This window comes from Pan troglodytes, chromosome 17 (assembly GCF_028858775.2).
Source record: "Pan troglodytes isolate AG18354 chromosome 17, NHGRI_mPanTro3-v2.0_pri, whole genome shotgun sequence".
NCBI lineage: Eukaryota > Metazoa > Chordata > Mammalia > Primates > Hominidae > Pan > Pan troglodytes.
In genome coordinates, this window is record NC_072415.2 from 295,202 (window position 1) to 308,451 (window position 13,250).

Genomic DNA, 13,250 nt, shown 5'->3' on the forward strand with positions numbered 1-13,250 from the left:
GGGTCTGGCACCAGATTGACCACTGCACAGTTATGATGTCACAATGGCCCCTTAGGCAGATCAAAGACAAGGGTCTTTCACCTGGGTCACCAGTGCAGGGTTATGATGTCACATAGCCCCCTTATGCAGATCGCAGAGAAGGGCCTGTCAGTTGGGTGACCAGTGCAGAGTTATGATGAGAAAATGCCCACTTAGCAAGATCACAGAAAAGGGCATGTAACCTGGGTGACCAGTGCAGAGTTATGATGTCACAATGCCACTTACGCATATCACAGACAATGGTCTGGAACCTGTGTGACTAGTGCAGACTTATGATGTCACAATGCCGCCTTAGGCAGATCACAGACAAGGACCTGACACCTGTGTGCCCAGTATAGATTTATGATGTCACAATGCCCCCTTAGGAAGATAACAGACAAAGGCCTGTCACCTGGGTGACCGCTGCAGAATTCTGATGTCACAATGCCCCCTTAGGCAGATCACAGACAAGGGTCTGTCACCTGGGTGACCAGTGCAGATTTATGATGTGACAATGCCACCTTAGGCAGATAACAGACAAGGGCCTGCCATCAGGGTGACCATTACAGAATTATGATGTCACAATGCCCCCTTAGGCAGATCACAGACAAGGGTCTGTCACCTGGGTGACCAGTGCAGAGTTACGATGTCAGAACACTCCGTTAGGCAGATCACAGACAATGGACAGTCACCTGGGTGCCCAGTGCAGAGTTATGATGTCACAATGACCCCTTAGGCAGATCACAGATAAGGGCCTGTCACCTGGGTGACCAGTACAGAGTTATGATGTCACAATGCCCCCTTTTGCAGATCACAAAAAAGGGCATGTCACCTGGGTGACCAGTGCAGTGTTATGATGTCACAATGTCTCTTTAGGCAGACCACAGAAAAGGGCCTGTCACCTGGGTGACCAGTTCATACTTATAATGTCACAATGCCCCCTTAGGCATATCACAGAGAAGGGCCTGCCACCTGGGTACCCAGTGCAGAGTTATGATGTCACAATGCCCACTTATGCAGATCACAGACAAGGGCCTGTCACGTGGGTGCCCAGTGCAGAGTTATTACATCACAATTCCCCCTTAGGCAGATCACAGACAAAGACCTGTAAAATGGATGACCAGTGCAGAGTTATGTTGTAACAATACCCCCTTAGGCAGATCGCAGACAAGGGACTGTCACCCAGGTGCCCATTGCAGATATATGATATCACAATGCCCGCTTAGGCAGATCACAGACAAGGTCCTCTCACCTGGGTTCCCAGTGCAGAGTTATGGTATCACAATACCCCTTTAGGCAGATCATACACATGGGATTGTCACCTGGGTGTCCAGTGCAGAGTAATGTTGTAACAATTCCCCCTTAGGCAGATCACAGATAAAGGCCTGTCACCTGGGTGACCAGTGCAGAGTTTTGATGTCACAATGCCCCCTGAGGCAGATCACAGACAAGGGCCTGTCACCAGGGTGACCAGTGCAGAGTTATGATGTCACAATACACCATCAGGCAGATCACACAGAAGGGCCTGTCACCTGTGTGACCAGTGCAGGTTTATGATGTCACAATGCCCCCTTAGGCAGATCACAGACAAAGGCCTGTCACCAGGGTGATCAGTGCAGAGTTATGATGTCACAATGCCCCCTTAGGGAGATCACAGTCAGTGGCCTGTCACTTTGGTGACCAGTGCAGAATTATGATGTCAGAATACCCCCTTAGACTGTTCACAGACAAGGGCCTCTCACCTGGGGGCCCAGTGCAGAGTTATGATGTCACAATGACCCATTAGGCAGATCACAGATAAGGGCCTGTCACCTGGGTGACCAGTACAGAGTTATGATGTCACAGTGCCCCCTTTTGCAGATCACAAAAAAGGGCATGTCACCTGGGTGACCAGTGCAGTGTTATGATGTCACAATACACCCTTAGGCAGATCACAGAAAAAGTCCTCTCACCTGGCTGCCAAGTACAGACTTATGATGTCACTATGCCTCTTTGGCAGATCACAGACAAGGGCCTGTCACCTGGTTGACTAGTGCAGATTTATGATGTCACAATGCCCTCTTAGGCAGATCACAGACAAGGGCCTGTCACCAGGGTGACCAGTACAGACTTATGATGTCACAATACACCCTTAGGGAGATAACAGACAAAGGCCTCTCATCTGGGTGCCCAGTGCAGAATTATGATCTCACCATGCCCCTTAGGCAGATCACAGACAAGAGTCTGTCACGTGGATGACCAGGGCAGAGTTATGATGTCACAATACACCCTTAGGCAGATCACAGAAAAAGGCCTCTCACCTGGGTGCCAAGGTCAGACTTATGATGTCACAATGCCCCCTTAGGCAGATCACACACAAGGGACTGTCATCTAGGTCACCAGTGCAGACTGATGATGTCACAATCACCCTTAGGCAGATAACAGAAAAGGGTCTGTCACCTGGGTGACCCGTGCAGAGTTATGATGTCACAATGCCCCCTTAGGCAGATCACATAGAAGGGCCAGTCACCTGGCTTTCCAGTGCAGAGTTATGAAGACAAAATGCCCACTTAGGAAGATCACAGAAAAGGGCCTGTTACCTGGGTGACCATTTCAGGTTTATGATGTCACAATCCCCCTCATGCAGATCACAGACAAGGGTCGGTAACCTGGGTGATGAGTGAAGAGTTATCATATCACAATGCCCCCTTAGGCTGATCACAGACAAGGGTCTGTGACCTGAGTGACCAGTGCAGGGTTATGTTGTCAGAATGACCCCTTAGGCACATCACAGACAAGGGACTGTCACCTGGGTAACCAGTGCATAGTTATGATATCACAATGCCTCCTTATCAGATCACAGACAAGGCCCTGTCACCTGGGTGACCAGTGCAGGGTTATGATGTCCCAATGCCCCCTTAGGCAGATCACAAAAAAGGCATGTCACCTGGGTGACCAGTGCAGTGTTATGATGTCACAATGTCCCCTTAGGCAGATCACAGACAAGGGCCTGTCACCTGGGAGACCAGTGCAGAGTTATGATGTCACAATGCCCCTTTAGGAAGATCACAGACAAGGTCCTGTGGCCCGGGTGACCAGTGCAGAGTTATGATGTCACAATGCCCCCTCAGGCAGATCACACACAAGGGCCTGTCACCTGTGTGACCAGTGCAGGGTTATGATGTCACAATACTCCCTTAGGCAGATCACAGTCCATGGCCTGTCACCTGGGTGACCAGTGCAGAATCATGATGTCACAATACCCCCTTAGGCAGATTACAGACAAGGGCCTCTCACCTGGGTGCCCAGTGCAGAGTTATGATGTCACAATGCCCCCTTACGCCGATCACAGGTAAGGGCCTGTCACCTGCATGCCCAACGAAGAGTTATGATGTCCCAATGCTGCCTGAGGCAGATCACAGACAGGGGACTGACACCTGGGTTACCAGTGCAGAGGTATGATGTCACAATGCATGCTCAGGCAGATCACAGACAAGGGCCTGTCAGCTGGGTGCCCAGTACAGACTTATGCTGGCACAATGCCCCCACAGGCAGACCAAACACAAGGGCCTGTCACCTGTGTGACCAGTGCACGGTTATGATGTCACAATACACTCTTTGGCAGATCGCAGACAAGGGACTGTCACCTGGGTGCCGAATGCATATTTATGATGTCAAAATGATCTCTTAGGCAGATCACAGACAAGGTCCTGTCACCTGGGTAACCAGTGCAGAGTGGTGATATCACAATACCCCTTTAGGCAGGTCATAGACTTGGGATTGTCACCTGGGTGCCCAGTGCAGAGTAATGATGTAACAATGCCCCCTTAGGCAGATCACAAATAAGCGCCTGTCACATGGGTGACCAGTACAGAGTTATGATGTCACAATTCCCCCTGAGGCACATCACAGACAAGGGACTGTCACCTGGGTGACCAGTGCAGAGTTATGATGTCACAATGCACCCTCAGGCAGATCACACACAAGGGCCTGTCACTTGTGTGACCAGTGCTGGGTTATGATGACACAATGCCCCGTTAGGCAGATCACAGACAAAGGCCTGTCACCTGGGTAACCAGTGCGGAGTTATGATGACACAATGCCCCTCAGGCAGATCACAGACATGGGCCTGTCACCCGAGTGACCAGTGCAGAGTTATGATGTGACAAAGTCCCCTTAGGCAGATAAGAGACAAGGACCAGCCACCAGGGTGACCATTGCAGAATTATGATGTCACAATGCACCCTTAGGCAGATTACAGACAAGGGTCTGTCACCTGCGTGACCAGTGAAGAGTTATTATGTCAGAACACTTCCTTAGGCAGATCACAGACAAGGGACAGTCACCTGGGTGCCCAGTGCAGAGTTATGATGTCATAATGCCCCCTGAGGCCAGATCACAGATAAAGGCCTGTCACCAGGGTGACCAATAGAGAGTTATGATGTCACATTGCCCCCTTACGCAGATCACAGACAAGGGCCTGTCACGTGGGTGACCAGTGTAGAATTATGAAGTCTCAATACCCCTTAGGCAGATCACAGACAAGAGCCCCTCACCTGGGTGCCCAGTGCAGAGTTATGATGTCACAATGCCCCCTTAGGCAGATCACAGAAAAGGGCCTGTCACCTGGGGACCCAATGCAGAGTTATGATGTCACAATGCCCCCTTAAGCAGATCACAGAGAAGGTCCTGTCACCTTGGTAACCAGTGCAGAGTTATGATATCACAATGCCCCTTAGGCAGATCACAGACAAGGGCCTGTCACCTGGTTAACTAGTGTAGGTTTATGATGTCACAATGCCCCCTTAGGCAGATCACAGACAAGGACCTGTCAACTGGGTGACCAGTGCAGAGTTATGATGTCACAATATACCCTTCGGCAGGTCACAGACAAAGGCCTCCCACCTCAGGGCCCAGTGCAGAGTTATGATGTCACAATGCCCTCTTTGGCAGATCACAGACAAGGGCCTGTCACCTGGGTGACCAGTGCAGAATTAAGAAGTCACAATACACCCTTAGGCAGATAACAGACAAGGGCCATCCACCTGGGTGCCCAGTGCAGAGTTATGATGACACAATGCCCCCTTAGGCATATCACAGGAAGGGGCCTGTCACCAGGTTGTCCAGTGCAGAGTTATGATGACAAAATACCCACTTAGGAAGATCACAGACAAGGGCCTGTTACCTGGGAGACCAGTGCAGAATTATCATATCACAATGCCCCCTTAGGCAGATCACAGACAAGGTCCCGTCACCTGGGTGACCAAGGCAGAGTTATGATGTCACAGTGCCCGCTTAGGCAGATCACAGACAAGGGCCTGTCAGCTGGGAGAGCAGTGCAGAGTTATGATGACAAAATGCACACTTAGGAAGATCACAGTTAAGGGCCTGTTACCTGAGTGACCAGTGCAGAGTTATGATGTCACTATGCCACTTATGTATAACACAGACAATGGCCTGTCACCTGTGTAACTAGTGCAGACTTATGATGTCACAATGCCGCCTGAGGCAGATCACAGAGAAGGAACTGACACGTGGGTTACCAGTGCAGAGTTATGATGTCACAGTGCACGCTCAGGCATATCACAGACAAGGGCCTGTCAGCTGGGTGACCAGTGCAGACTTATGCTGTCACAATGCCCCCTCAGGCAGACCACACAAAAGGTTCTGTCACCTGTGTTACCAGTGCACGGTTATGATGTCACAATGCCACCTTACGCAGATAACAGCCAAGGGTCTGACACCTGGGTGACCAGTGCAGAGTTACGATGTCACAATGGCCCCCTAGGCAGATCAAAGACAAGGGTCTTTCTCCGGGGTAACCAGTGCAGGGTTATGATGTCACAATGCCCCCTTAGACAGATCACAGACATGGGTCTGTCACCTCGGTTACCAGTGCAGGGTTATGATGTCACAATGCCCCCTTAGGCAGATCACAGACAAGTGACTGTCACCTGGGTGACCAGTGCAGAGTTATGATGTCACAATGCCCCCTTAGCACATCACAGACAAGGCCCTGTCACCTGGGTGACCAGTGCAAGATTATGAGGTCCCAATGCCCCCTTAGGCAGATCACAAAAAAGGGCATGACACCTGGGTGACCAGTGCAGTATTATGATGTCAAAATGTCCCCTAAGGCAGACCACAGACAAGGGCCTGTCACCTGGGTGAATAGTGCAGACTTGTGATGTCACAATGCCCGCTTAGGCAGATGACAGACAAGGGCCTGTCACCTGGGTTCCAACTGCATTGTTATGATGTCACAATGCCCCTTAGGCAGATCAGAGGCAAGGGCCTGTCACCTGGGTGCCCAGTGCAGAGTTATTACGTCACAATGCCCCCTTAGGCAGATCACAGACAAAGTCCTGTAAAATGGGTGACCAGTGCAGAGTTACGTTGTCACAATACACCCTTTGGCAGATCACAGACAAGGGACTGTCACCTAGGTGTCGAATGCATATTTATGATGTCACAATGCCCTCTTAGGCAGATCACAGACAAGGTCCTGTCACCTGGGAGCCCAGTGCAGAGTTATGATATCACAATACCCCTTTAGGCAGGTCATAGAATTGGGATTGTCACCTGGTTGCCCAGTGCAGAGTAATGATGTAACAATGCCCCCTTAGGCAGATCACAGATAAGCGCCTGTCACATGGGTGACCAGTACTGAGTTATTATGTCACAATGCCCCCTGAGGCACATCACAGTCAAGGGACTGTCACCTGGGTGACCAGTGCAGAGTTATGATGTCACAATGCGCCCTCAGGCAAATCACACACAAGGGCCTGTCACTTGTGTGACCAGTGCAGGGTTATGATGTCACAATGCCCCGTTAGGCAGATCACAGACAAGGGCCTGTCACTTGGTTAACTAGTGTAGATTTATGATGTCACAATGCCCCTTTAGGGAGATCACAGACAAGGGCCTGTCACCTGGGACACCAGTGCAGAGTTATGATGTCACAATACACCCTTAGGCAGATCACAGACAAAGGCGTCTCACCTCGGTGCCCAGTGCAGAGTTATGATGCCACAGTGCCCCTTAGGAAGGTCACAGACAAGGGCCTGTCACCTGGGTGAATAGTGCAGACATGTGATGTCACAATGCCCGCTTAGGCAGATGACAGACAAGGGCCTGTCACCTGGGTGACCAGTGCAGAGTTATGATGTCACAATACCCCCTTAGGCAGAAAACAGAAAAGGGCCTGTCACCTGGGTAACCAGTGCAGAGTTATGATGTCACAATGCACCTTAGGCAGATCATAGACAAGGGCCTGACACCAGGTTCACTAGTGCAGATTTATGATGTCACAATGCCGCCTTAGGCAGATCACAGTCAATGGCCTGTCACCTGGGTGACCAATGCAGAGTTAAGATGTCACAATACACCCTTAGAGTGATCACAGTAAAAGGCCTCTCACCTCGGGGCCCAGTGCAGAGCTTTGATGTCACAATGCCCCTTAGGCAGATCATACACAAGAGCCTCTCTCCTGGGTGACAAGTGCAGACTTATGATGTCACAACGCCCCCTTATGAAGATCACACACAAGAGCCTGTCACCTGGGTGACCAGTGCAGAGTCATGATGTCAAAATGCCCCCTTAGGCAGATCGCAGAAAAGGGCCTGCCACCTGGGTGACCAGTGCAGAGTTATGATGTCACAATGCCCCCTTAGGCAGATCACAGAAAGGGGCCTGTCACCAGGTTGTCCAGTGCAGAGTTATGATGACAAAATACCCACTTAGGAAGATCACAGACAAGGGCCTGTCACCTGGGAGACCAGTGCAGAATTATCATATCACAATGCCCCCTTAGGCAGATCACAGACAAGTTCCCGTCACCTGGGTGACCAATGCAGATTTATGATGTCACAATGCCCTCTTAGGCAGATCACAGACAAGTGCCTGTCAGCTGGGAGAGCAGTGCAGAGTTATGATGACAAAATGCACACTTAGGAAGATCACAGATAAGGGCCTGTTACCTGAGTGGCCAGTGCAGAGTTATGATGTCACTACGCCATTATGTATATCACAGACAATGGCCTGTCACCTGTGTAACTAGTGCAGACTTATGATGTCACAATGCCGCCTGAGGCAGATCACAGAGAAGGAACTGACACGTGGGTTACCAGTGCAGAGTTATGATGTCACAGTGCACGCTCAGGCATATCACAGACAAGGGCCTGTCAGCTGGGTGACCAGTGCAGCCTTATGTTGTCACAATGCCCCCTCAGGCAGACCACACACAAGATCCTGTCACCTGTGTGACCAGTGCACGGTTATGATGTCACAATGCCACCTTACGCAGATAACAGCCAAGGGTCTGACACCTGGGTGACCAGTGCACAGTTACGATGTCACAATGGCCCCTTAGGCAGATCAAAGACAAGGGTCTTTCTCCGGGGTAACCAGTGCAGGGTTAGGATGTCACAATGCCCCCTTAAACAGAACACAGACATGGGTCTGTCACTTGGTTTACCAGTGCAGGGTTATGATGTCACAATGCCCCCTTAGGCAGATCACAGACAAGTGACTGTCACCTGGGTGACCAGTGCAGAGTTATGATGTCACAATGCCCCCTTAGCTCATCACAGACAAGGCCGTGTCACCTGGGTGACCAGTGCAGGATAATGATGTCCCAATGCCCCCTTAGGCAGATCACAAAAAAGGGCATGACACCTGGGTGACCAGTGAAGTGTTATGATGTCAAAATGTCCCCTAAGGCAGACCACAGACAAGGGCCTGTCACCTGGGTTCCCACTGCATTGTTATGATATCACAATGCCCCTTAGGCAGATCAGAGACAAGGGCCTATCACCTGGGTGCCCAGTGCAGAGTTATTACGTCACAATGCCCCCTTAGGCAGATCACAGACAAAGTCCTATAAAATGGGTGACCAGTGCAGAGTTACGTTGTCACAATAAACCCTTTGGCAGATCACAGACAAGGGACTGTCACCTAGGTGTCGAATGCATATTTATGATATCACAATGCCCTCTTTGGCAGATCACAGACAAGGTCCTGTCACCTCGGTGCCCAGTGCAGAGTTATGATATCACAATACCCCTTTAGGCAGGTCATAGACTTGGGATTGTCACCTGGGTGCCCAGTGCAGAGTAATGATGTAACAATGCCCCCTTAGGCAGATCACAGATAAGCGCCTGTCACATGGGTGACCAGTACAGAGTTATGATGTCAAAATGCCCCCTGAGGCACATCACAGTCAAGGGACTGTCACCTGGGTGACCATTGCAGAGTTATGATGTCACAAATCGCCCTCAGGCAAATCACACACAAGGGCCTGTAACTTGTGTGACCAGTGCAGGGTTATGATGTCACAATGCCCCGTTAGGCAGATCAAAGACAAGGGCCTGTCACCAGAGTGATCAGTGAAGAGTTATGATCTCACAGTGCCCCCTTAGGCAGATCACAGACAAGGGACTGTCACCTGGGTGACCAGTGCAGAGTTATGATGTCACAATGCCCCCTTAGCACATCACAGACAAGAACCTGTCAGCTGGGTGACCAGTGCAGTGTTATGATGTCACAATTTCCCCTTAGGCAGATCACAGACAAGGGCCTGTCACCTCGGTGACCGGTGCAGCGTTATGATGTCACCATGCCCCCTTAGGAAGATCACACAGAAGGGCCTGTCACCTGTGTGACCAGTGCAGTGTTATGAAGTCACAATACCCCCTTAGGCACGTCAGAAACAAAGGCTTGTCACCAGGATGACTAGTGCAGAGTTATGATGTCACAATGCCCCCTTAGGCAGATCACAGTCAGTGGCCTGACACGTGGGTGACAAGTGCAGAATCATGATGTCACAATACCTCTTTAGGCAGATCACAGACAAGGGCCTCTCACCTTGGTGCTCAGTGCAGAGTTATGATGTCACCATGCCCCCTTACGCAGATCACAGACAAGGGCCTGTCACCTGATTGCCCAATGCAGAGTTATGATATCACAATGCCCCCTTAGGCAGATCACAGACAAGATCATGTCACCTGGGTAAGCAGTGCAGAGTTATGATGTCACAATGCCCCTTAGGCAGATCACAGACAAGGCCCTGTCACCTTGTTGACTAGTGCGGATTTATGATGTCACAATGCCCCCTTAGGCAGATCACAGACAAAGGCCTCTCACCTGGGTGCGCAGTGCAGAGTTATGATGTCACAATGCCCTTTAGGCAGATAACAGGAAAGGGCCTGTCACCTGGGTGACCAGTGCAGAGTTATGATGTCACAATGCCCCCTTAGGCAGATCACAGACAAAGGCCTGTCTCCTGGGTGACAAGTGCAGGCTTTTGATGTCACAATGCCCCCTTAGGCAGATCACAGACAAGGGCCTGTCAGCTGGGTGACCAGTAGAGAGTTATGATGTCACAATGACCCCTTAGAGAGATCACAGAAAAGGGTCTGTCACCTGGGTGGCCAGTGCAAAGTTATGATATCACAATGCCTCCTCAGGCAGATCACACAAAAGGGCCTGTCACCTGTGTGACCCGTACACGGTTATGATGTCACATTGCCACCTTAGGGAGATCACAGACAAAGACCTGTCACCTGGGTGACCCGTGCAGAATTATGAAGCCACAATGCCCCCTTAGGAAAGTCACAGATAAGGGTCTGTCACCACGGTTACCAATGCAGTGTTATAATGTCAAAGTGACCCCTTAGGCAGATCACAGACAAGGGCCTGTCACCTGGGTGCCCAATGCAGAGGTATGATGTCAGAATGCCCCCTTAGGCAGATCACAGACAAGGTCCTGTCACCTGGGTTACCAGAGCAGAGTTATGATATCACAATGCCCCCTTAGACAGATCACAGACAAGGGTCTGTCACCTGGGTGACCAGTGCAGAATTATGATGTCACAGTGCTGCCTTAGGCAGATAACAGACAGGGGCATGTCACCTGGGTGACCAGTACTGAATTATGATGTCACAATGCCCCCTGAGGCACATCACAGACAAGGGCCTGCCACCTGGGTGACCAGTGCAGAGTTATGATGTCAAAATGCACCCTCAGGCAGATAACCTACAAGGGCCTGACAACTGGTTGACCAGTGCGAAGTTATGATGTCACAATGCCCCATCAGGCAGATCACACACAAGGGCCTGTCACCTGTGTGACCAGTGCAGGGTTTTGATATCTCAATGCCCCCTTAGGCATATCACAGACAAAGGAATGTCACCAGGGTGATCAGTGCAGAGTTATGATGTCACAATGCCCCGTTAGGCAGATCACAGTCAACGGCCTGTCACCTGGGTTACCAGTGGAGAATTCTGATGTCACAATACCCCCTTAGGCAGATCACAGACAAGGGCCTCTCACCTGGGTGCCCAGTGCAGACTAATGATGTCACAATGCCCCCTTAGGCAGATCAAAGAAAAGGGCCTGTCACCTCGGTGCCAAATGCAGAGTTATGATGTCACAATGCCCCCTTAGGCAGATAACAGACAAAGGCCTGTCACCTGGGTAACGAGTGCAGACTTATGACGTCACAATGCACCTTAGGCAGATCACAGACAAGGGCCTGTCACCTGGGTGACCAGTGCAGAGTTATGATGTGACAATGCCCCCTTAGGCAGATAACAGACAAGGGCCTGCCACCAGGGTGACCATTACAGAATTATGATGTCACAATGCCCCCTTACGCAGATCACAGACAAGGGTCTGTCACCTGGGTGACCAGTGCAGAGTTATGATGTCACAACACTCCCTTAGGCTGATCACATTCAGGGGACACTCACCTGGGTGCCCACTGCTGAGTTATGATGCCATAATTCCCCCTTAGGCCAGAGCACAGACAAACGCCTGTCACCAGGGTGACCAATGCAGAGTTATGATGTCACAATGCCCCCTTAGGCAGATCACAGGCAAGGGCCTGTCACCTGGGTGACCAGTGCAGAATTATGAAGTCAGAATACACCCTTAGGCAGATCACAGACAAGGGCCCTCCTCCTGGTTGCCCAGTGCAGAGTTATGATAACACAATAACCCCCTTAGGCATATCACAGAAAAGGGTCTGTCAACTGGGTGCCCAATGCAGAGTTATGATGTCAGAATGCCCCCGTAGGCAGATCACAGAGATGGTCCTGTCACCTGGGTAACCAGTGCAGAGTTATGATATCACAATGCCCCTTAGGCAGATCACAGACAAGGGCTTGTCACTTGGTTAACTAGTGTAGATTTCTGATGTCACTATGCCCCCTTAGGCAGATCACAGACAAGGGCCTGTCACCTCGGACACCAGCGCAGAGTTATGATGTCACAATACACCCTTAGACAGATCACAGACAAAGGCCGCTCACCTCAGTGCCCAGTGCAGAGTTATGATGTCACAATGCCCCTTAGGAAGGTCACAGACAAAGGCCTGTCTCCTGGGTGACAAGTGCAGGCTTTTGATGTCACAATGCCCCCTTAGGCAGATCACAGACAAGGGCCTGTCAGCTGGGTGACCAGTAGAGAGTTATGATGTCACAATGACCCCTTAGAGAGATCACAGAAAAGGGTCTGTCACCTGGGTGGCCAGTGCAAAGTTATGATATCACAATGCCTCCTCAGGCAGATCACACAAAAGGGCCTGTCACCTGTGTGACCCGTACACGGTTATGATGTCACATTGCCACCTTAGGGAGATCACAGACAAAGACCTGTCACCTGGGTGACCCGTGCAGAATTATGAAGCCACAATGCCCCCTTAGGAAAGTCACAGATAAGGGTCTGTCACCACGGTTACCAATGCAGTGTTATAATGTCAAAGTGACCCCTTAGGCAGATCACAGACAAGGGCCTGTCACCTGGGTGCCCAATGCAGAGGTATGATGTCAGAATGCCCCCTTAGGCAGATCACAGACAAGGTCCTGTCACCTGGGTTACCAGAGCAGAGTTATGATATCACAATGCCCCCTTAGACAGATCACAGACAAGGGTCTGTCACCTGGGTGACCAGTGCAGAATTATGATGTCACAGTGCTGCCTTAGGCAGATAACAGACAGGGGCATGTCACCTGGGTGACCAGTACTGAATTATGATGTCACAATGCCCCCTGAGGCACATCACAGACAAGGGCCTGCCACCTGGGTGACCAGTGCAGAGTTATGATGTCAAAATGCACCCTCAGGCAGATAACCTACAAGGGCCTGACAACTGGTTGACCAGTGCGAAGTTATGATGTCACAATGCCCCATCAGGCAGATCACACACAAGGGCCTGTCACCTGTGTGACCAGTGCAGGGTTTTGATATCTCA